Below are 23,649 nucleotides of genomic sequence, written 5' to 3'. Positions count from 1 at the left end.
TATCTTTAGTGCTGTTCTCAGCACATGCAATGTGTATAGAAATATCTCATTTTCCATTTTCTGTGGAATTACTTATATAGATAACATATTTGAATATTCCTAGAAATTATTTTGTTAGACCGCTGTTTTCCAGAACAACTGGATTTGCAGGTTCTCTGCATAAAAAGTTAGCATGATTCAGCCAACCCAAGTTTGATTAGCAGCCCTTGTTCTAGAGGAACCTGCTGTTTAGGGAAAGAATGAAGAGACATTGACTACTTTCCCTTTAACAAAGAGGTAGGTTATTTGATTAATAAATGTTCCCATTAATGACTTTCCAGTGAAGATCTAATAAGAACCATTTATTCGTGAGGTCAGCAGGACTGTTAGGTAGGCTACATCATCACTATAAGCAAGTCACATCCCTGAGTCAGAACCATCACATGCCCACCCTTTAAACTCTTATTGCAGTAAAAGGGTGAAGTTAAGATATATAAAACTCCTGAGAAAATCGACAAAACATTGGCTGTGCCATGATTGTCTCTTGCATGAGTGGGCATAATTGCAATAGTTGGTCACGTGACTGACAGGCATGGAGGTAAAAATAAATAAAAAGAAGTGGTATAATTATCTTGATATATTTTATATTTTTTTTATATTGCTCTAAGTTCCACTTAAATGTCATGATGTTTTATAATTTTATATCGCTCTGAAAAGGACAATATAATCACTTGCTGACACCATTTCAATCAGGAGGACTACCTTTGTGTATATTTCTTCTGCTACAGTATCTTGTATTCTTCCATTTATTTTCATAACAGTTTGCACAATCTGATCCAATGTTCCAAAGCTTCATATTTAATATTTTTAATAGTTTGTTTCCAGTGCTTTGTACCTACACATAGTCTATAGTGTTTGTACATTTTCCACTATCAGCCTTTTCACATTACTGCATGCTGCAGTATATAAACTCTCAACTATAAATATATTAAATCCTTCCAGCTATAAGCCACATAACCATTTCTTACTCATTCATTGGATCATAGGGTCATAGGAAGTTACTAGGCTAATGGCTCTAGGTCCCTTACAAGCCTAGCCAAGTTATTGCCCTTATTTCCACAATCAGCACCTATTGCCCCCATCCAAGAGGGACATGGTTGGACCCCCGGGGTGAATTTATGGTCACCCATCCATTTGTCCAGATTGCTTTTGAAGAGGGCCAGTGAGGTGTTCTGTTTGACATTAAGAGGGAGTCTGTTCCAAAGATGTGTTAACCTCTGGGAGACAAATATGTCCCTCCAGCAGGTTCTATTAATGTCACATACCAGGTCAATGTCTTTAGAAAAAGTAACCTGTGCACCATTTGACTTGCGGATATGCAGCATTTCCAATAAATTATAAAAAAAAACAGCCATTCTGTGACTGCATCTGGCAGGAAGTTGTCACAAATGTCAGTGCTGTGAGTGGTCAGGTTCATAATTATGATATGGCTTGCCAACAATAGACCATTATAACCCACACTGCCACCCACTGAGTAGATGCCATGACATAGGTATGGATGGTGACCTCTGATAATGATGACAAAGATGACTGTCACAGTAACCTCTGGGAGACAAATCTGTCCCTCCAGCAGGTTTTATTAATGGCACATGCAGGTTAAGGTCTTTAAAGCGAGTAACCCATGTACCATTTGACTTTTGGATATGAAGCATTCCCAATAATGGAGGGTCAGAGATTGCCTTAAATGCAAGACAGAGATAAACTCTGAGTTAGTCTGTATGAAACAGAATAAAATGACAGCGATTTCAGACAGTCTCCACACGACAGATGGTGAAGACTTTGAATTTTCCTTTGAGGATCTTTTGTGGTTTCTCCAATTGCTGCAGGTGCTTAGAAAGTTACATACTCAATTATTGGCCTGATGAGGGAAGAGTACAGGGAGGTAATAACTTCTTTTTTTCTGAAGGCAATGCCCTTACTTATGAGATGAGCAATACAGAATACCATTCTTACCACTGTGGAGACATAGTGGTCAAAGGTAAGGCTGCTGTCAACCTGTGTGCCCAGGTCTCTCACCACTGATTGCATACTTAAGATGTTGCTATTGATGTGGTAGTTAGCAGGAACATTGTTTTTACTGAAAGGAATGATAATACATTTCTTTTTGCATTGAGTTTAAGGCCTGACTTTGGCACCAGTTATTTGTTTGTGTAAGACCATCTTGTAGTATGTTGACATCCTTTGGAGATTCTATGACTGCTCCCATTTTACAGTCATCAGCAAACATTGTCAGCCACAGATTGTCAGTCTTGAGCAACAGGAGGCTAATTAATTTCCTCACTTCCCGAGGTCTTCTAAGCCAGGAATCCACTTGCTTCCTGAGAGCCTTTCGCCAAAATCCTCTACAAAAAAAATCTGAAAAATGATGAAAGTTTAGACAAATGTATAATATGAAAGCTCTCTAGTAAACAATGGCTACGACTGCTGAACGATACAAGGATTTTATATTGCAGATTTATAAAAGAAAATTGTATTGCATTTACCAAAAATTACTAGTGTTATGGTCTAACAAATGATTATATCTCTGATAGTAAGCAAAATAGATCCAGTATATTAGAGGAAGAATTTCTAAACTTTGAAAGCTTTCCATGTTCATAGGTTCATAGGAGGTTGCTAGGTTAATGGCCCTAGAGCCATTACAAGCCTAGCCAAGTTCAACCCTTGTTCCCTTAAGGGTCTTACAGGTATGGTCTATGTTATAAGCAGATCTAAATCAGCACTGACTGCCCCTGTCCAAGAGGGACACAGGTGAACCCCCTGGGGTGAATTTGCAGTTTCCCATCCAGTCATCAAAGTTATGCTCAAAAAGGGTTAACAAGGGGCTCTGTTTAACCTGTTTTGGAAGTTTATTCCAGAGGAGAGGCAATCTCTGGTAAACATATCTGTCTCTTCAGCATGTCCTGTTGATGTCACATGCTAGGTTAACGTCCCTAGAGTGAGTGAATCGTGTTCCATTTAACTTACGAATGTGCAGCATTTCCATTAATGCAGGAACAGAGGTCACTCTGTATACAAGGCACAGGTCACCTCTGAGAAATCTGTATGATATAGAGTATAGTGTTAGTGATTTCAGTCTGTCTACGTAAGACATGTTGAAGACCCTGAATTTTCTTTGTGAGGAACATTTAAGGTCTCTCTAGTTGTTGCAGGTGCCTATTTAGGTACATACTAAAGGGAGCATTGTACTCTATTGGCCTGATGAGGGAAGAGTACGGGAAGGGTATAACCTCTTTTGTTCTAGAAGTTATGCCCTCGTTTATGAGGTGAGCAATGTAGAAAGTCTTTCTTACCACTGTGGAGACATGGTGATCAGAAAGGGATGATAATGCATTTTTTTACATTGCGTTTAAGATCATGACTTTTACATCAATCATTGGTTTGCGTAAGTCCTTCTTGTAAAATGTTGACATCATTTAGGGACTCAAATCTCCCAGTTTGCAGTCATCGGCAAACTTTGCCAGCCACAGGCTTTTTGTTTTTTCCTGTACTCCTGAGAAGTATATTCCAAAAAATAGATGTCCCAGCTCAGATCCCTGTGGAACACCACTTGTAATGGGTCTGCTGGTGGAGGTGGAGTCCCCTATTTTGACTCTATGTATTCTGTCAGTGAGCCAGTTTGCAATCTACCTGACAGCATACGGGTGGACCCCTAGCTAGGTGAGTTTTTCACTGATGCCTGAGTTGGGGATTGCATTAAAGGACTTGACCAAGTTTAGGAAGGCCTTATGCACAGATTTACCTTCATCTAGGGCTTTGGTGACAGTCTCGAAGAAGTCCACCAAGTTCAACCGGCAAGATCTCCCTTTAACAAAACCAAACTTGGTCAGGTCAAGTGTTTGAAATTCTCCTATATCCTTGTTGATAAGGTCCATGATGATTCTCTCCATGGCCTTGCAGATAAGGCTGGTTAGGATAATGGGTCTATAGCTCCCAGAGTTGCTGGATGCATCACCCCCCCCCCCCGTGCAAGGGGATGATGATAGCTGTTTTCCATTCAGCAGTGACAAAACCAGTGCTTAGGCTGTGGTTGAAAAGAGGGTGTACCATAATGCTGTTTTGTGGTACTGCATAATCTATACAAATTATGCATACACTATTTTCATAATATTTCAGAATAATATTACTCTGCAAGACTATTCATGTTGTATGGAATGTATAAGTTGCAAATTAAAGCAGTTATGAAAATTTAGCTAATAGTCATTTAGTCATAACTGCTCTATTAAACATCATTTATATCCCAGACCCCGGGATTCAATAAAGTAATTTCTCCATTTAGGAACAGTGTAGCTGCTCCTGCACAGAATATGGCCGCCAAGCGATCCAGTAAACTAGTGTTTTGATGTGTACGAGCCTGCCTACACTATTCCTGCATGGAAACAAGTGCAGAATGCTAATTACCTCATTTGCTGGTGAAAACCATGGACATGAGGTGAATCAGTGATTCAGCAAGCAGGTAGGTATCCACGCCAGAACACTGTTAGTGGCAGAAATGTATTTGGCTACTAGCCGAATACATTTCTACAAATAAAAAAATGGAAGCATGACAGCTCCAAAATAAACATGTATTATACTCTTTAGGCATGCTAATGGCCAAATATATGGGCATTGGAATGGAAAAGTGTTGCAAAATTATAAAAATCAAAGTGTATTTATTTTTTTGGCCAATCTTAGCCATTTAAGCATGGGGCAGTGGCGTGCAAACGGGATCGTGACGAAAATAAAAAATGTGAAAAAGCTACTCTAAGTGAAATCTGCATTTTGCCATTATAGTCTATGGCATGCAGAATCAAAACAATAGCTGGGAACAGTGGTTGCTAAGGGAAAGGCTCGGGGGTAGTGCAGTAACTATGGACTAAAGCAGTGGGGTATGCAAATGAGGGGAAATTTACTAAATCACAAAAGTCTTCTAAGTGCCAAACTGCACCTAACTGTGTAGGTGCTATAGCACGATCATGTAACTAGGAGGAGCAACAAACATGAAAAGGGTGTGTGTCAGGCATAGTGTAAGCACATTGGAGCCCTTTAGCACAGATAAGCTTAGCAAAGCAAAGCTAAGCAAAGGGGTGTATCTGAGGCTGCATTGGCTTATTCCATGAAATGTAGAGCATGTTCATGCTCAGGGAGGGCCACTTCTTCATGTTTAAATTAGCTAAACAGGTTTGTGTGGTACGCACCTGGTCTAAAACAAAATAAAAAAAAAAAAACACAGAAATAGCAGGACTGTTTATATTTGGGCTCTGGGTGTGCCCGGTGCTCCTTAGTGCTTAAAAGGGGAGGGAATGGGAAGGAGAAAAAAAAAGGAAAATAGCAGAATAAAAGCAATCAAGAACAAATTACATAGCTAGCAGGTGGAATGCATCATAGTCAGCCAATCATACAGGCAGCATCTGTAGCACAACAGTATAAACTATGAAAACACCTCACAGTCTGTTTTTTCCCACAAACTTTGCACCACTGGTGTACACATGGGGAATTTTAACTAGAAAAATGTTAGGGACTACCATTGCTTTGATCTATCAGTATGTGCTAGAGGCTGAGGGCAGAGAGGAGGATAATGCTGTCAACCACCATACACCGAGGAGGAGGAGAAGATTGTTCAGACCCAGGGTAACTCACCAGGGGCTGCATGATCTGGAGATAGTAGAGCACTACAGGGTGGACAGAGACATACTTCAGCAAATCACTGAGCTATGTCAGCCTCAACTCAGACCTAGAGCTAACAGAGAGGAACCCATTCAAGTGGATACCAAGGTATATGTAGCCTTAAGAATGCTAGCTACAGGTACTTTCCAAAGACCTACTGGGGACATCATGGGGGTCTCACAAGCATCTGCATCCAGGGTACTCCACCAGTTCCTGGATGCCATGCTACCACATCCCGGTGAGCACATTTGCTTCCCCAACACCCTGGAGGAGAGTACCAGCAATATGCGCCTCTTCCACTATGTAGCAGAATACCCGGAGGTATTGGGTGCCATAGACTGCATGCACATCCACATCAAATCACCACCCGGTGAACAGGGTAGGGTCTACATAAACCACAAGGGATTCCCCTCCATCAACTGCCAGGTCATGTGCAATGCTCAGGGCATTATCATGAATGTGTGTGCTGGCAGCCCTGAAAGCTATCATGACTTCCACTTCTGGCATTCATCACAGCTCTACCAGCCATTTGTCAGTGGGGGCATCCCATATGGCCACCTGGTGGGGGATGTTGGCTATGCACTGAAGTCGTGGATGATGACACCCAACAGAAATGCACACACACTCACACAAGAATGCCATAATGAGCACACACACACACATACCAGGATCATTATTGAGTGTGTTTGGAATGCTCAAGTCATGGTTCCACTGCCTTGACATATCTGGTGCAGCCTTGTAGTACTCTCCAGCCACATGTGCACACATGTTCTTAGTATGTGCCATGCTACACAATATGATCCTGTGGAAACAGCTGTAGCAGGAACAGTATGGGAAAGGGCCACACAGTCCACCACAATTGCCAAAGTCCCCACAGGCACAGAGGGACTCAAAGGAGGAGGCCCCTAAGCCTGCTCCTGTAGGCAGATGGAGGCATACCCAGTACAATCAGGCCTTGGCAAAGAGGTAACACATAGCACACACACTGACACTGTAGGGACCCGAGAGACTGACACCTCTCTCTGACTTGCACAAACAGTAAAATGGATGACACACACATCACATTACCTGTAACTTGCCATGTATAGGCAGTGTACTGTGTCCATCCAACATAGACAACCCTCAAGCACCATCCTCACAACTGCTGCAGGCACAAGGTAAGTCAGTCTTGTTAACAATAAATGAATGGACTAGTACGTTTTGCTAGCATATCTATGATAATGATGCATGCATGCAAGGGAATGGGGTGGCCTAATGAGATAGCAGCACAAAACTGTCAGCTATGTGGGACACCAGGAAATGTCTGCCCAAAATTGGCCTCCACACACTATGCAATAGAACCCAAGGTAGCAAATCCCACTGTAGTATATGTGTGGCAACTAACTGGGGGGTCATAGGTCATAGGCATGGATGCCAGTGTGGGGGCCCCATACCCACCCCTCACAGACACACAGCAAGTCAGCTGTAGAAATCCAGTGAGAAATGTCTGGTAAAGGCACACAAATGTCAACAATGTTGAATTACCCCCCCTACAGACTCACACAGTGATAGCACAGAAGGACTTGTAGTTGCAGTAAGGTGATGAAGGATAAGAAGTCTGAAACTCAAATGTATGCCATTACAATCTGACGTGTGCTCTTTAATGATATGCCTCTAGTCCCCAAGACAGGGCACAATAATATGGTAAGTGGAACCAAAATGTAAAGCAAATCCCAGCACAGTTTGTGTAAATGTGTACAGTTGACAGGTGTGCACCCCCATATACCCCCCAAAAATGCAGTAACATGTATGTTTGCAGGGAAATTGTAACATAGCACACATTGGTAGGGCTGTACCAATACACATGAAAACATGTTGCCTGTCCACAATATGTAGGGGTCAATGAACTATGTGTATGTGTGGTTAATACTGTCAGGTTCTGGCCAGCATGTTCTCCTGGCAGTCGTCATGTAATGTGAGGTACAGTGCTCATACCTCTCAACCTGAAAACATCAAAAATATGAACAAACCCATGAAAAATAGGTACAAATCTGTACGCTGATTAACATAAAATTTGCATACATAATTATGTAACCCCACCTACTCCAATGGAATTGTGGGATACCAACTTTCAAATGCAAATTGAAGAACAGACAACCAAAATATGTTCCCACTTCCCCTTCAGCCATTCCAATGTCCCACTACCTTTCTATTTCATCCCATTTACCATAAACACTAATGTGCATATACTGCTTTGCTTCTACAATGATTACTTGGATTTTATTTTTACATTTTACAGCAAAATCAATGCACAAACACTAACAGACATCTGCTAAACAAAGCAACACTGTCTCATAACAAAAAAAGACTTAGCATTAAAACTTCTCTGCCAAAGGCTGTACACATCTCTGTCCATTGGAAATTGGAAGTGATGTAACTATGGCAACTGATGCAGCATGAGCAGTGCCAAAGGTACAAAGGATTATTATGAAAGTAAACCAGGCAGAGCAGCTAAAGCCACCATGTAATGGTTACTGAAATTCTTTTAGTATTGCCTGCAGTTTATAATGCATGCTACCTAGATCTCTAATTCTATACTTAGTTAAGGGATGTCCCCCGAGATACTTTTGAGGCTGCAAAATGTGATACAAAAATACTTCCCAGTTAAAACTACCTGTCTCCTGTCACACATGGTTTGTTTGGGTCTTCATGGTTTAGTATGCTATTGAATTATATGTTAGAATTAGTGCAATCAACTTGAAGTTGTATTGTGTAGGGCACTAAGGGCAGGCACCAACATAACTGCTTTGTTTAACATCAAAATGCAAATGCACTCTGATAAATCCTCAAACAGATATGTAGATATTGCTGTTATTTCTGCTACTGCCTCAATATACCTCTGTTTTTCAAATGTTCCTGGGCTTTTTGCTTGTAGCATATAAATATGCACTTACTTGCAACAATAAACATAACATAAAGCTGAACCTTAATATGTCTTGGACAGAAAGGCACCTTTAATTGTTCAAAAAGCAGTATATGACCCAGACTCAATGGAAGCAACTACAAGAAAGAACTTCAGTAACATGAACAGAATCTAAATGTTTTAAACAGTTTTCAAGAAGAAATTAATCACAAGCAAGCCCTGCCTTCTGTAAGATGTTCACCATTTATTTGACATTTTATAGGTTTGTAGGTGTGTACTAGGTTAATGGCCCTGGAACTTTTACAAGCTTAGCCCATAGAGGTGTCCTGGCATCATGCCACCTGACGTTAGTTCCCAGTGCCCCTATCAAGTACAGCTACTGGAGTGATTCCCAGGTGACCTTTCTATTTCCCATCCACTCATCAAGATTTCTCTTGAAGAGGGCAAGTGAGGTGCTCTGCTTGACATGTATGAGAAGTCTATTCAAGAGCATAAGCAGTCTCTGTGTTATGAACATGTCCCTCCAGCATGTTCTGTTGACTGTAGTAATGAGGTTGAGGTCTTTGGAGCTTTTTATTTTATTTACTTATTTTATTTTTTATTCATCTATTACATTAACTATGATTATTAATCCCACTGATACAAGTTTTCTTTACACAGAAGACTCTGGAAGAAAAAATCTTCTCAGTGCAAACCCACAGACAATTTTATAGCAACCAGTTTTTGAAGGCTGATTCCAACTCCACACCAACCCCAATCCCATAAATTCATTCTATATTTCCAGTTCACTGTCAGTTCTCAAGCATGGCAAAGGTATTATACATTGCATAATTTCTGTAGTAAACATATTCCACAGATGCCCACAAGAGTTTTCCATGTTATAGAATAGTGTTAACTCTGTTCTCAGCACAACAAATGTCCCTACCCACTACTAAAGACTGGCAAAACAAGAATTAGAAATGGCTTCTTTAATTATAGTAATACATTTTACTACAAACAAGCAAAAAGCCTCTGTATGAGTGGGCAGTTATCCCCAAATATATAACACTCTGGAGTAGCTCTCAAATGACTACAGCTTTGTCAGTTAGAATGATCATTTCACTAAGGGGGTCTGCTGAGGCGCTATAGTAAACAAATAACGCCCCAAGAATGAAGCTAGGAGAACCACTAGACAGATCCTCAGAAACCAAGGACATTAATCACAAACAAAATAATTTAGACTTTCATTTGGCTACATGAAGGCCAAGCAATATTCAGTTTAATTCACACAGTTGCTAACCTTGGGAGATGCTGACCAAATAGATAAGAGTGCGACAGCAAAATCAGTGGACAACATGACTGTCCGATTAATTGTATAAAACAGGTACACTGAAAGGCAGCATTCAAATGAAATTTGCACCTGTACTGAATGTCCATTTGTTCCTAAAAAACCTGCACTGAATGTCCACCTGTTCCTTAAAAAATAAACAAACAAAATAAACATGTTTCCTCCATCATTCTGAGCACTATATTTACAGATTTCTGTAATTTTAAAAATGCTTTTTAACGATGGTCACACCCCCTTACTCATTTCAAATCTTGTTAAAATTGCACACCATCATAATTGGCACTACACAAACACCATTATAACGTGTCACTAGTCTCACGTCCATTTACCGGCATCTGAATTAAAGGTTTGCACAATTTGTGTGTGCAGCAGTCTTAACGTACGACTGTACCAGATTTATAAAAGTTCTCTAATACTGTTAATTGGCATAAGTTGTTGTGTCTTTCGGCTTTTCCCAGTTATAGGTCACCAGAGTGGAACTCCGGTCCGTTAATTATTGGCAGTAGATTTTTACATGCCGAGTTACCGGCTCTGACGCAAAACCTTCAACGAATGTACGCCCATTCACGCATGTCTCCACACAGAAGATGCTCTAGTTGAGAATCGAACAGGACAACGTCTTACTGTGAGGCGACATGCTACCGCATAACACCACCGCAAGAAATTCAGATACGGTCATATGAAACACATGCCAGTATGGCAGCATTTGCAAGGTTGGATTAGTGTCACACTTGGCAAAAGAATAACAAGCCTCCTTTAAAAGTGCAGAGTTTTTGTCAGAGGTAACTGCTTCCCAAGCTGGTGCATGATACATCTTGGGGATGTCTGTTTCATTCCTCTTCTAAATCAAGGATTTCAACTGACAAGACTTGAGTGCTACAGAGCTCCTCTGGCTCGTAACAAGCTATTTCAAAAGGAATGACTTTGGAACAGTTTTGACTCGAGTACTTGGTAACATACCACTGTGAGCAAAGAATGAGCAGGGCCGTTAATGACAAATAGATACACACCCAGTGAGCATCAGCTTACAAAGAAAACTACACAGCTTTACACATTTAAATGCAAAAATAGGGCCATCTGGAATGGAGCCAACCACTGCCACACCATTATGCATGAGTTTTGTTGCAGAAAGCAAGAACTACAGAAGTAGCCCAGGCTGGCAGCGCTGTAAATACCAGCTATACTATAATGCAAATGCTCTTTGACACGGAATGGGTGAAGAAACAGAATGTCCAAAATAAGATTCACTTGACTGCCCACTCACAGCCAAAATAAAACCTTTGATGTTTTCCACTTACTTTATCAGACAGAGCAGTACCCAGGTCCACTTCTTGCCCCTAGCAAACCCACCGCGGTTGGATCATTCAGCCAGAAGATAACGACGAGTTCCCAACTTACGCTTGCAGAAGCCGAGCCACAACCAGAATTCCCGCTCGCAGATAATTTGAACAGTAACCCTTGGTAGCCGGAAATGTGAGCCCTTGAGCTCAGTTCCGACAGGCTGGTAGTTTAGATGGAGCTGACGCATCGAGCAAGTGACGTCAGCTCAAAAGGGAAAAACATAATTAAAAAAAAGAAAAAAATCGGAAATGAAGGGGTGCCACTCGGGAATCATGGCACCCCATTATTTGGACCCCAAAGCTAGGTAAAAACCGAGTAATTCAGGATGGTTGGGAGGTATGACAGTGCTGTCTTTGACAGGGCCATGTACAGATAACTGCAGTGCCAACTGTTACACATGTCAGTAACATTCACTGCTCTGCCATTGACATACCTGGAAATCACAGTGCTATGTGGAATATACTACACATATAATGGAAATCTTAAAGGATGTGTAGCTGAGGTGCCAAGGCTTTTGTGAATATAAGTGTTTTCTGGTACTGTTGCCAGTAATTATTCTCAATAATCTTTTTTCTTATGTTTGCTTTAACATATAATGGACATGTCTACACAGTTGAATGCACTCTGTACCCACACCCATAACTCCTAACCTCTGACAGCAAGATGTCTGGACAAGAAAATAAATAAAAGTGGAACAAAGGCACAGTGATAGGCATGTGTTGTAAATATTGCCCTTACATACTGAGAAAGTTGGTAGGGTGAGGGGGTTTGCAGTAGCAGGAAAAGTCTGAAGGTTATGTAGTCTGAAACAGTAATGTGCCACATTTTAGGATGAACTTGCCACACACAAGGATATGACATCTCAGGTTAGAAAGATACCACACAAGCAGGAGATCCCCAGCCAGTATATCACCAAGTTTCTGGACTGTTTACACAGCACGGCATCACTCAACAGGCTGTAGCCATACCTCACAAATGAACTTGTTGGACAAGAATGTACATAGTTGCCCTCATAATATTGGTCTATGCATCATACACCTAGTATTCATCTGGTAAAGCACTGTGATGATCTGAGGAAGTTTGGCACTAGATAATGACACAACACATTGCAGTATTAGACTACAGATATGTCAGAAAATGTTTGCTAAACAAACCCAGTACCCTAAGGAAAGACCTGTTTACTCCTGAGAGGTATGGCTGTAGCACACAAACCCTGGACTGGAGTACACCTATCTCTGGAATGGAGTCCTACTCTAGCTATAGAAGGTCACACTGGGCATGCTCCTACACTTAGAGAATCACAGGACATAGAACCCACATCAGAATATATGATTGTATTGTGTATATTGCATACAGACAGCTATGTATACCTTAACTGTCCTCACACACACATACACACACACACACACACACACACACACACACACACACACACACACACACACACACACACACACACAGACACACACACACCAGACAGGATTACCCTCATCTAGCTGTAGGTGGTTCATATGTGATATATCTGCATCTGTTGCATGAGATATATACACAAACACACACACACACACACACACACACACACACACACACACACACACACACACACACACACATATAAGCAACAGATAACATATGTCAAGCATACACACACATAAATGTGGGGCAGTGAGAGAAAGACAGTGATAGAGAAAGAGACACAGGGGGACACAGACAGAGTGAGTCACACACTCAGATACCCTGAATGACATACAGTGATGTCCATGTAAACAGTTGCATGTAACAGCATAAAGGTGAGCCCCATTGTGTAATAGTACTGAGGATGGGTTTATAATATCACATCACCTACCTCTGTGTGTGTGTGTGCATCCGTGGGTCTAAGTATTAGAGACTGTTCACACTCAGTCCACTTCACATTGCCCTACTTTACAAGATATGTTGCTGCCATTCACCTTAGAAGTACCATTGGACACCTATCACCCTTATAAGCTCTGTACATGTGATAACTGCATAACACTATAGTAGAAATAACTAGATAGGTAGAGGTTCTAATCTCAATACTGGCAAGTGTGTTTGTGTGTGTGTGTGTGTGTGTGTGTGTGTGTGTGTGTGTGTGTGTGTGTGTGTGTGTGTGTGTGTGTGAGAGAGAGAGAGAGAGAGAGAGAGAGACAGTGGTGTGTAAGGGACTGTTTGTTTGTGGATGAAACAGTTTTAGGCCATTCCCACCCACAACACTTCCCAGTGCCCCACTTTATCAGTTCTGCTGATGTCATTCCCCTTATCAGTGCCTTTGACCAGATGTCAGCCCAGTAAGCTCCGTAGTATGTGGGATAACTGTGTGACACTATAGTACTAATCACTAGCTAGGCAGGGGTTCTACTCCCAGATCTGCCAAGTATGTGTGTGTGTGTGTGTGTGTGTGTGTGTGTGTGTGTGTGTGTGTGTGTGTGTGTGTGTGTATAAGTGGGTGTGTAATTGTGTATGTTTGTAAGAAGTATTTTGATAAGTTTTCCACCCAGTGCCCCACTTTATCAGTCCTGCTGATGTCATTCCACTTATCATCATCTTTGGCTTGTTGTTAGCCCAGTAAGCTCTGTAGAGAGTGGAATAACTGTGTGACACTATAGTACAAATCACTAGATAGGCAGGGGTTCTACTCTCAAATCTGGCAAATGTGTGTAAGTGTGTATGTTTATAAGAAGTATTTTGATAAGTTTCCCATGCACTGCCCCACTTTATCAGTCCTGCTGATGTAATTCCCCTTATCAGCACCTTTGGCCAGTTGTGAGCCCAGTAAGCTCTGTAGCATGTGCAATAACTGCATAACACTGTGTGTGTGTGTGTGTGTGTGTGGGTGTGTGTGTGTGTGTGTGTGTGTGTGTGTGTGTGTGTGTTGTACCATTTTGAGTTGTGTACCACCCTGTACACTTCCCATCACCCTACTCTATGAGGTCTGCTGATGTCATTCATCTTAGAAGTACCTTGAGAGAAGGCAAATTCACTTAAATTCTGTGGCATGTCTGATATGTGTGTAACACTGTAGTAGAAATAACTAGATAGGTAGGGGTTCTAATCTCAATACTGGCAACTGTGTTTGGGTTGAGAATCATATTGTGTGTGGGTTATACCATTTTGATATGTGTACCATCCACATCTGCTTATCACCTCTGGATGGCATTACTTTATATTATATGTTAACGACATCTGCCTCACATGCAGAATGTTAAACCATTGTACAGGCCATTGCAGTCATCTGTACAGATGTCTACAGAATATCTGGATATTTGCAACCAATATGTGGTCTTTGTCCCCTAACAATGTCCATGTATGTGATACTGTTGCCAACAGGCCATTAGAGTGTACTGACACACATGTCAGCATCATCTATCATACCTGACTGAGACATCATGCTGATACAATGTCTGTTACCCTATTAGTTGTCCAGGCTTGTAGGAGCAATAGATGACTCCAGTTGCTATTCCTGGTGGGTTATCTCACCATTCATGAAGGCATTCACAACATTACATGTTGTTAGAGGTAGTGGCTATGTCCCATGTTAAAATCTATGTGGGGCATGTCATGTGTATGTAGCACTATAGTACATTAAAGCTGATATGTAGGTTTACAAATCTGTCCATCGCCAACTGTGTTTGTGTTACTGTATGCACATCCCTGTGTCAGTCTTTACTGTGTATATGCAAAGGATATACCATTTTGTCTCCCTGTTCCACCTTGTGAATTCAGGAATACATATCATAAACTTATCATACACAGTATAATGCATGCCCTCACCAACTGCATCAGTGTTGAGTGTATGGGAAAGAAATGGTAGGGGCAACAGGTGCTGACATGTGAATCTGTTGCAGTCAGTATAATGGCTAAACCTGGTAAGAGACCTACTGACAGTACTCCAATAACTTGTTCCACATGTATGATTATGTGGTACTACACAACACTGAGGTGACATGTTTGAAGGCTACCTGTCTGCGACAATGGGTATGTATGCCAGGTCACACTGTCTGACAACAGTGTCCATCACACACTGTTGAATGCATACACACACATGGTAAACATACATATAAAGCTGTACCTTGTCTATGAAACAGTCACTGTATTTCCACTCTGCCATACTCAATGTTGGTAATGTCTGCAGGGCCTCAGCCTGCAAGCACACAGACACCTGGAACACAAACAGAATACAGCATGTCAGACTACAGTCAGTGGTACTAACAGCAATAATGCATCATAGCTAATAAGGTACATACACATTTATGTGTACCCATAACATATGCAAGCAGACATCACCTTAAACAATATTACATAGCTACACTGTACTATTCACCCTGTGCATCAGACCCATATTAGCTTGTCCCTGCATCGATGGTATGGGTGACAGGGATGTGGCACAGGTATCATCATATGCACAGGGTGTGGTGTGGTTTAACAGAGGCCTAGGTTGGCCCATACGGTTGACATCCATGTGTGTGTGTGTGTGTGTGTGTGTGTGTGTGTGTGTGTGTGTGTGTGTTTGTGTTTGGAGGGTATCCTATAGATGGCTGTGCCAAGGTGCTGTGTGTGTCTGGAGGTGACTTGCCTGTGATACAGATGTGTGTGTGTATGTATGCACACAGTCATGCCATGTGGCTGCCCTACACAGGATTATGTTGGACAGCTGTGGGTCATACATGGCAGGGCATCCAGTTCACTATTTCCAGCCATGGACATGAACTGGTCCTGCCAGGTCTGACTGGCGCCACCAGGCCCAAGATCAGATGCAGTACTGCTTCCTGATGATAACTGCTGTCTGCTGGATCTGTGTTCTTGATGGCACCAGGAAGGACCACGTGCCCATGGTTGGCTCCATTGTGATGTGGACAACAACCCCTTAGTGTTGGTGTCACTGTGACTACAGGATTGTGAAGATGCATAGCCCCGTAGGCTCTTACCTGATGTTGGTGCTGACCTATATCCACATGGCTGATGCCCAACTCCCACCACATGCTCTAGCACAGACATGCCACGGTCGAGAATTGCCAAGGTCTCACCCCACCATCTATTCATGACCTCAATATTTTGGCATGTGGCCTCAACAAGGTCACGTATGTCACCACATACCAGGAAGAGTTGCTTCCACCACCCTGAGTATTTGTCTGGTGTTGCATTCACTATGTGGCTATGCATCCATGACAGCCTGAAACATGCATCCGGTAAAACCTGCTGTGGCACTTATGACAGCGGCTTGATGAGCAGAAGTCCTCCTGTGAGAACTGTTGTCCATCCACCTGTGTGGGACCATGCCTGCACTCTGGCTATGGACAGTGTGTACACTCACACCTTCCATAGTCACCACACTAGCCTGTTCCATGCCACTACATGCTAACTGTCCAACATCTGTGGCTACTGGGGACAGGGCATGTGTGGGTATTGTGACTGTGTACAGTGACATTGTGGATGAGTGTGGGATGCCAACTGATGGCACAGATTCAGTCCCTAACAACACCAGCTGTGCCTGAAAATGACCATCATCATTGCAAGAGTCTGCAGAGACACTGGCATCAGATACTGAGCAGGAAGGACTGTGACCACCATGACCACCAGACAACATATCTAAATTAATACTTGCACTATACCTTTTGCTGATACACAAGCACATGCACACACATACAGACACACACACACACACACACACACACACACACACACCTGCACACACATGCACACATGTACAGGCGAGGTGGCAGACAGGCATTACACAGACCTCACAATAGCCAACTGGTGATTCACAACACAGTCAGACCACAACATACACACCCTGGACAGGACCCAAACATTGCAGTAGCCCTTTCCACTTCCTGTTACAACTTATACACACCTCTGTGATATGTGAGTAGTGTTAATAGGTAATGGACCTTCAAGTAGCACATACTGCACCCATTTACACATAATTGCTGTTCACCTGTATAGTACAGTGGCAGCTCCTACAGAACATACCTCTCAACTGTGCAGAGTGTCACTGAATGTCTACATGTGTGGCTCATATTTCTGGTCTGTTCATCATAAATCCTGTATTTGTCTGACACATTACTGGGATGATGTGAGGACTGATATTACTATTTAATGACATATTTTGAGTCTCATACTTCAAAACCTGCAGTACACGTATGTTACAACAGAACCAGTTAGACTAACAACCTTCTAAGCTTACAGTGGATATTATAAGTGTAGATACCTCTGTTAACATGCCTGGCTTGTCTGATATATACCATGAGACCACAGAAATCGTGTGATAACATTTCCCATTTTTAATGTGACCTATAACTTGTGCAATCCAATTGAAGAACAAACACATCGGTTAGGGGTAACGTAGAAGTTGAAATACATACAGTAGGCTGGTTGCATGACTGTGCACACCTTTAAACTAATACTTTGTTAAAGCACCTTATGATTTCATAACAGCACTCAGTCCTCTTGGGAAAATGTGTATCAGCATGGCACATCTCAACAGAGCAATATTTGTACACTCTCCCTTGCAGACGCCCTCCAACTCTGTCAGATTATGAGGGCATCACTTCTGCACAGGCCTCTTCAGGACATACCACTGATTCCCTATTGGATGCATGTATGGACTTTGGCTGGGACATTCCAAAACATTGACTGTGTTATGGTGAAGACATTCTTTTATGGATTTTGATGCATAGTATAGGTCAGTGTTGTGTGGAAAGTTATAAGTCCTCTCCATCCACAGCTTTCAAGCAGACACATGACATTTTTGGGCCAAAAGAGACTGGTATTTTGAAGTCTTCCTAATCCCCTCCACCTTGGCTACAGGTGCACTTTCAGCTTATGAACAGCAACCCCAAAGCAGGACATGGCCATCAGCATACTTCACCATGAGGATGGTGTTCTTTTGGTGATGTGCAGTGTTGTTCTTGTGCCAAACAAACCTTTAGGTATTGTGGCCAAAAAGTGCAACCCTGGTCTCATTACACCATAACACATTTTCCCACATGCTATTGGGGAACCTGATGTATTTTTCTTGAGAAATCCACCAGACCTGGATGTTGTTCTGTGTGTGAGAAGGCTTCCATCTTCAAAACCTACCCCATAGACCAGACGTGGAGAATACGGGAGATTGTTGTCACATGTAGTACACAACTGGTACTTGCCAGTGATTCCTGCAACTCCTGTAGTGTTGCTGTAGGTCTCCTGGCAGGCTCCCTGACCAGTTTGGGTCTTGTCTTTTCCACATATTTGGAGGGATGTCCTGTTCTTTGCAATGTCACTGTTCCCCCATATTTCCACCACCATGTGATGACTGTCTTCACTGTGTTCCATGGTATATGCAATGCTGTGAAAATGTGTGTGTACCGTTCTCTGGACTGATACCTTTCACAAATGTGATCCCTTTGCTGCTTCATAAGCTGTATGTGAACTATGGCTGTTGCTGTAGCAGGTAACTGAGTACATTTAGGATGATCCTGGTAGGACAGCTGACCGTTATTTGCTGTTAATCAAATAGTCTCTGTAATTGATGGCAGGTGTGTACCCAAGAAGACATAATGCTGTAATAATATTGAAAGCTTCTTCAACACAGTATTAGCTTCAGCCTGTGCACATGTATGCATCTAGCTTCTTGTAAATTTTTGGTGCTGTATTAATGTTTCAGTAATGGCTGCATTTTCCTCTGCAGTACATGCTGGCTGATGCTGCATGGCAACTAGAAGACATTAATAGCGAAACACATCACAGGACCTCAGACATTGACCAGAGTTATTTAAAGAGCCAGCAAATCAATATTGCCTATCATTACCCACCACCTACAATCACATCATACCCCTGTCATCTATCAGCACAGTATGAACATGCATTGCACTCCTGGTCCTGATGTGTCATGCCCCCCTCCAGTAAGGGCCACTACATTGTGGAAACCACCATTCATCATTCACATTTGTGTAGAGGGATGAAAATGTCCATCTTCCTTGCAGATGGGATGTCAATGGTGCTTAGGCTTTGCTTGCATACAGTGTGTAATGGAGCTGGAAGCATATGCCCAAGTTCATGTAGGATGCAGACAGGAATGTTTTCAGGTCCCATGGAGACTTGCTTTGGTTGACTTTGATTAGGAAATATGCACCTGCTCCCTGATGATGAGGGGAGGGGTGCGGGTGCTGTGCATATCCACTTACACTGATAGTGAGCCGGGGGGGTGATGTTTGCCTTAAACCTCTTTGCAGCAGTTTGGCTATAGTTATGTTGTGTGTGTATGTGGTGTGATTAACCACCATTACAAGGTTGGTTGGGTTGTTGCCTCTGAGATTGCAGACATATGTGAAGACAGCCTTGTGATTGACCATGGTGGATCTGTCCAATTTGTACTCATAGTTAGCCTTACAGTAATCCACCTGTGACCTTATATGCTCATTCAGACAAAGGTTGACTCACTGCCAAGTTGGTGCCTGCTCCTACTCTGACCTGTACAGCCGATATAGTGACCAGTTATGTGGTTTGTTTATTCCTACTGCCCAGCAAAGGGGATTATTCTACTTTGGTGGAGACAGGTTTTACAGCTAAGGTATTGCTGAGTCCATACAGCTATGTTGGTGGTCATATGGCTATTTGTAGTAGGCATGGACACAAGGTCATAACACAGTTGGACACCTCTGAAATTTAAATCTGATAATCATGCTTATTCTAGTTCCCATGTTTGTGTCAGGGCAATGCAACAACCAGTAGCTGTAGAAATCTAACTCTGTTGGATGCACAGAAACTAAGATTACACATGTATACAACATGTACAGCTTATTTACCTGACATTTTGCATCCCATTTCTGTTGTTATGAGGCATCCAGGTACACCTACTTATACATAGCTGTGCACAGGTAATACCTGATATGTATTTCTGTTCTATGTCAGTATAGCACACTGTATTTACACTCTTGCTGCTCAGTTAGTCCTGTCAACCTGTTAGAGCAGGACATCTGGAGGATGCCACACATACATGGGGGTGATGGGACAAAATTAGTGACACTTTCTTAATATTGCTATAACACACTTAAGTCATTTGATAGCACAGTATAATTTGCATTCACAGACATACCATGGAGGCTGTCCGACATTCATATGGCAGGAAGAGAAGAGAAAGGCTAGGAATTTGTTAGTGAGGGAAGGAACTTTTAATGTTGACAGTATGACTGGTATGGGGACAGGGCTAGCTGATATAATGGACAGAAGGAAGGTTGATATATTGTGTGCAAGAGACCAGATGGAAGGGGCATAAAGCTAGGTGTATCAGAGTTGGGTCCAAATAGTTCTATCATTTTATTTATTTATTTTATTTTACATTTGTTGACCGGGCTAGTCTAGCTGGATATATGTCCATTTTCAGTAGAGGCCCGGGGAGAAAAGCTCCAAGCAAAAAAAAAAAAAGGGAAATTTAACAATGAATATAACTATGAGAAGTACAATACAGAGTTAGCACTCTGATAGAGAACAGTTATAAAATAAATTTGTAAAACTAAACACATTTAGTGGAAATTAAACTAAACAATTCTACAACTCACAGTAGAAGGTATAAGCAAGTCTTAGAAAAGGGAAAAGAATATATATATTAATCTAAAATTCCTGAGTAAGAGTCAGTAGTAGTAAGTCAATTTGGAGGTAAAGGTTATAGGAGTAGTGTATAGGGTTATGGATAGAAGTGAGAAAAGATGTCAATCTGGGTTAGTGCATGGACAGAGCCAATGAGCTTTGAGATGTTCTTTGAGATGTTTTTTAAACAGAGAAGTAGAAGCAAGGGTTAAGTCAGCAGGAAGCTGATTCCAGAATTTTCCTGCAGTGTTTGAGAAGAGTGAATCCCAGCTTTGTTGTTAGCTTTTTTAGAGGAGACTAGAAGTTTGTTAGCAGAGCGTAGTGTAGGTAGATTCATATAAGGTGTAACAAGATTAGTGAGTATAGGGGTATTATTAGGGTGGTATAGGATCTTTTGAGTAATAAGTAGTTGTTGATAGAGTATGTGGCTATGAAGTTCTAGCCAGCCAAGCTGTTTGAGGTTAAGGCAATGGTGAGTTTTAAAGGGTGAGCTTGTGATGAATCTAGTTATGCTATTATAACAGGTAGAGAGTTTAGAGAGGTTGTTTTTGGATAGGTTGGTGTATATAACAGAGGCATAGAAAAGGGTGGAAATGAGGTGAGTCTGGGCAATTGTTTTTCTTGCAGGAGTAAGAAAGGGTTTTATTCTATAGAGGGTGCCAAGTTTTTTGTTGACAGACTTAATAGTTGAGTTAATGTGTACGTCATAGTTGAGTTGATTATCAATAGTTACACCAAGTAGGCGGGTTGTAGTCTCTGGGGTAATGTTGGTACCATTGTTAGAGGTTATAGAGAAGGAAGGAACAGGTGATTTATGAGTAGGAGTAAAGAGTAGTAGTTTTGTTTTTTTGGGATTTAGGAGGAGGCAGTATTGCATAAACCAGTCTTCAACCTTCTTAAAAACAGTTTGGGTGAGAGAGTGGAGAGGTTATACTCTTGGCTGTACAGATTAAGGTGGAGTCATCTGCATACTGAATATAGGTGGCTTGGGGTATGTTAGTATGTAAGTTGTTAATAAATAAGCAGAAGAGTAGGGGATCTAAGATAGAGCCCTGGGTACTCCTATTTTTACTGGTTGTAGAAGACAGGATGTTATATCAAAGTACTGCTTGCTTTCTATTTTCCAGATAAGATCTAAACCATTGTATGGCTTGAGGATCTAGAGAGTGAGCCTTTAGTTTGTCTAGCAGTAGGTTGTGGTTAACCATGTCAAAGGCTTTTGATAGGTCAATAAATAATGCAGAGGAATATAAGTTATTGTTACGATTTTATTTATGGAGTCAGTAAAGGATAGTAGGGCAGTTGATGTACTGTGAAATGGCCTAAAACCATGTTGGCAGTTTGCTAGTAGGTTATTTTGTAATAAGTGGTTGAGTAGCTGTTTGTGAATACATTTTTCCATTATCTTAGCTAATGGGGACAGTAGGGCGATAGTTAGAAAGTTCAGTAGATTGTCCTTTATGTAGAGGGATGATATGGGATATCTTCCATAGAGCAGGGATTTTGCCCTCAGAGATAGATCTGTTAATAAGGATAGAGATGGGATAGTCTACGGCTTTAGCGGCTATTTTTAGGTATTCAGATGGGAGTTGGTCAGCAGAAGGGGTGCAAGGCTTCAATTTTTGAAGTAGCTTACAGATGAAAGATGTAGATACAGGCTGTATTTGAAAGGTAGGTATAGACGTATTGCAGATATTTGGTTGTGAAGCAGTGAGAGGAGGTAGAGAATTGGCCAGGGTTTGAATGGCTTCTGTAAAGTAGTTATTAAAGGCATCAGGGATCAGGTTGGAGTTGTTACTATTGAAACCGGTTGGGTTTGGAGTGGTGGTGTGGCCTGGTTGAAGAAGTTTGTTTATCCCACTCCAGAATTTTTGTGGGGTTTGTTGATTGGTCTGTTGGAGGCCGAGGTAGTAATCTTTTTTGTCTCTAAGAATATCTCTTTTGGTGGAATTTCTTAGTTGTTTAAATTGGAGGTGGGTTGTTGGACATTTGGTAGATCTCCAATTAGCCCATATTTTATTTCTGAAGTGTATCTTTTGCCTGGTTTGTTTTGTGAGCCAGGGGGCACATTTGGTTTTTATTCTAGTTGAGCGATAAGGGGCATGGGAGTCTAGGATATTAAGAAATTTAGTGTTGAAGTAGGTAACTGCTTCGTCTAGTTCTAGATAGGTTAGTGGTGACCAGTCACAAGCTTGCAATTCGGTTAAGAAGCTGTCTGGGTTAAAACTTTTTTTTGACCGGGAGGTTTTGAGATTATGTGTGGAGGGAATGTGGGTTTTTTGTTTAATAATGTAGGTAAGTGTGTGGTCACTGATATCATCTAGGAGGATTCCTGGAGTATAAGATTCAGGGTGGCTGTTAATAAGGATCCAATCCAGAGTACTTTCCTTGTTAGTGGGTTTATGGATTCTTGTAGGAGTTGTAATTAGTTGAGAGAATCCAAAGAGGTTTATATGGTTGGTGGGGTTGAGAGAACTACAAGAAGGCAAGTTTATATTAACGTCACCAAGTACAATGGTCTCCTGGAGTAGATGGGTAGATAAATGACTAAGCAAGTTTTCTAGAGAATTTGTATTGTTACCTGGAGGTAGATGCATGCAAATTATATAGATTGATTTAGAGTTATTGATTTGGAGTTTGATAGTTAGGGTTTCAGATTTGGTATCTATTGATGAGAGCACATTAATGAGGGAAATTTGTAGCTTTGATTTGTAAAGAATGGCTATACCCCCACCTTTTTTCATTTTTGGGTCATTTCTGAGGATGTTATAGCCAGGAGGGCTAATTTCTTGGTCGAGAGTAGATGGTTTTA

Source organism: Protopterus annectens, chromosome 12.part0, assembly GCF_019279795.1.
Source record: "Protopterus annectens isolate FY-2018-M chromosome 12.part0, PAN1.0, whole genome shotgun sequence".
Lineage (NCBI taxonomy): Eukaryota > Metazoa > Chordata > Ceratodontiformes > Protopteridae > Protopterus > Protopterus annectens.
The sequence above is the reverse complement of the archived record's forward strand: the minus strand, read 5'-3'. Positions refer to the sequence as shown.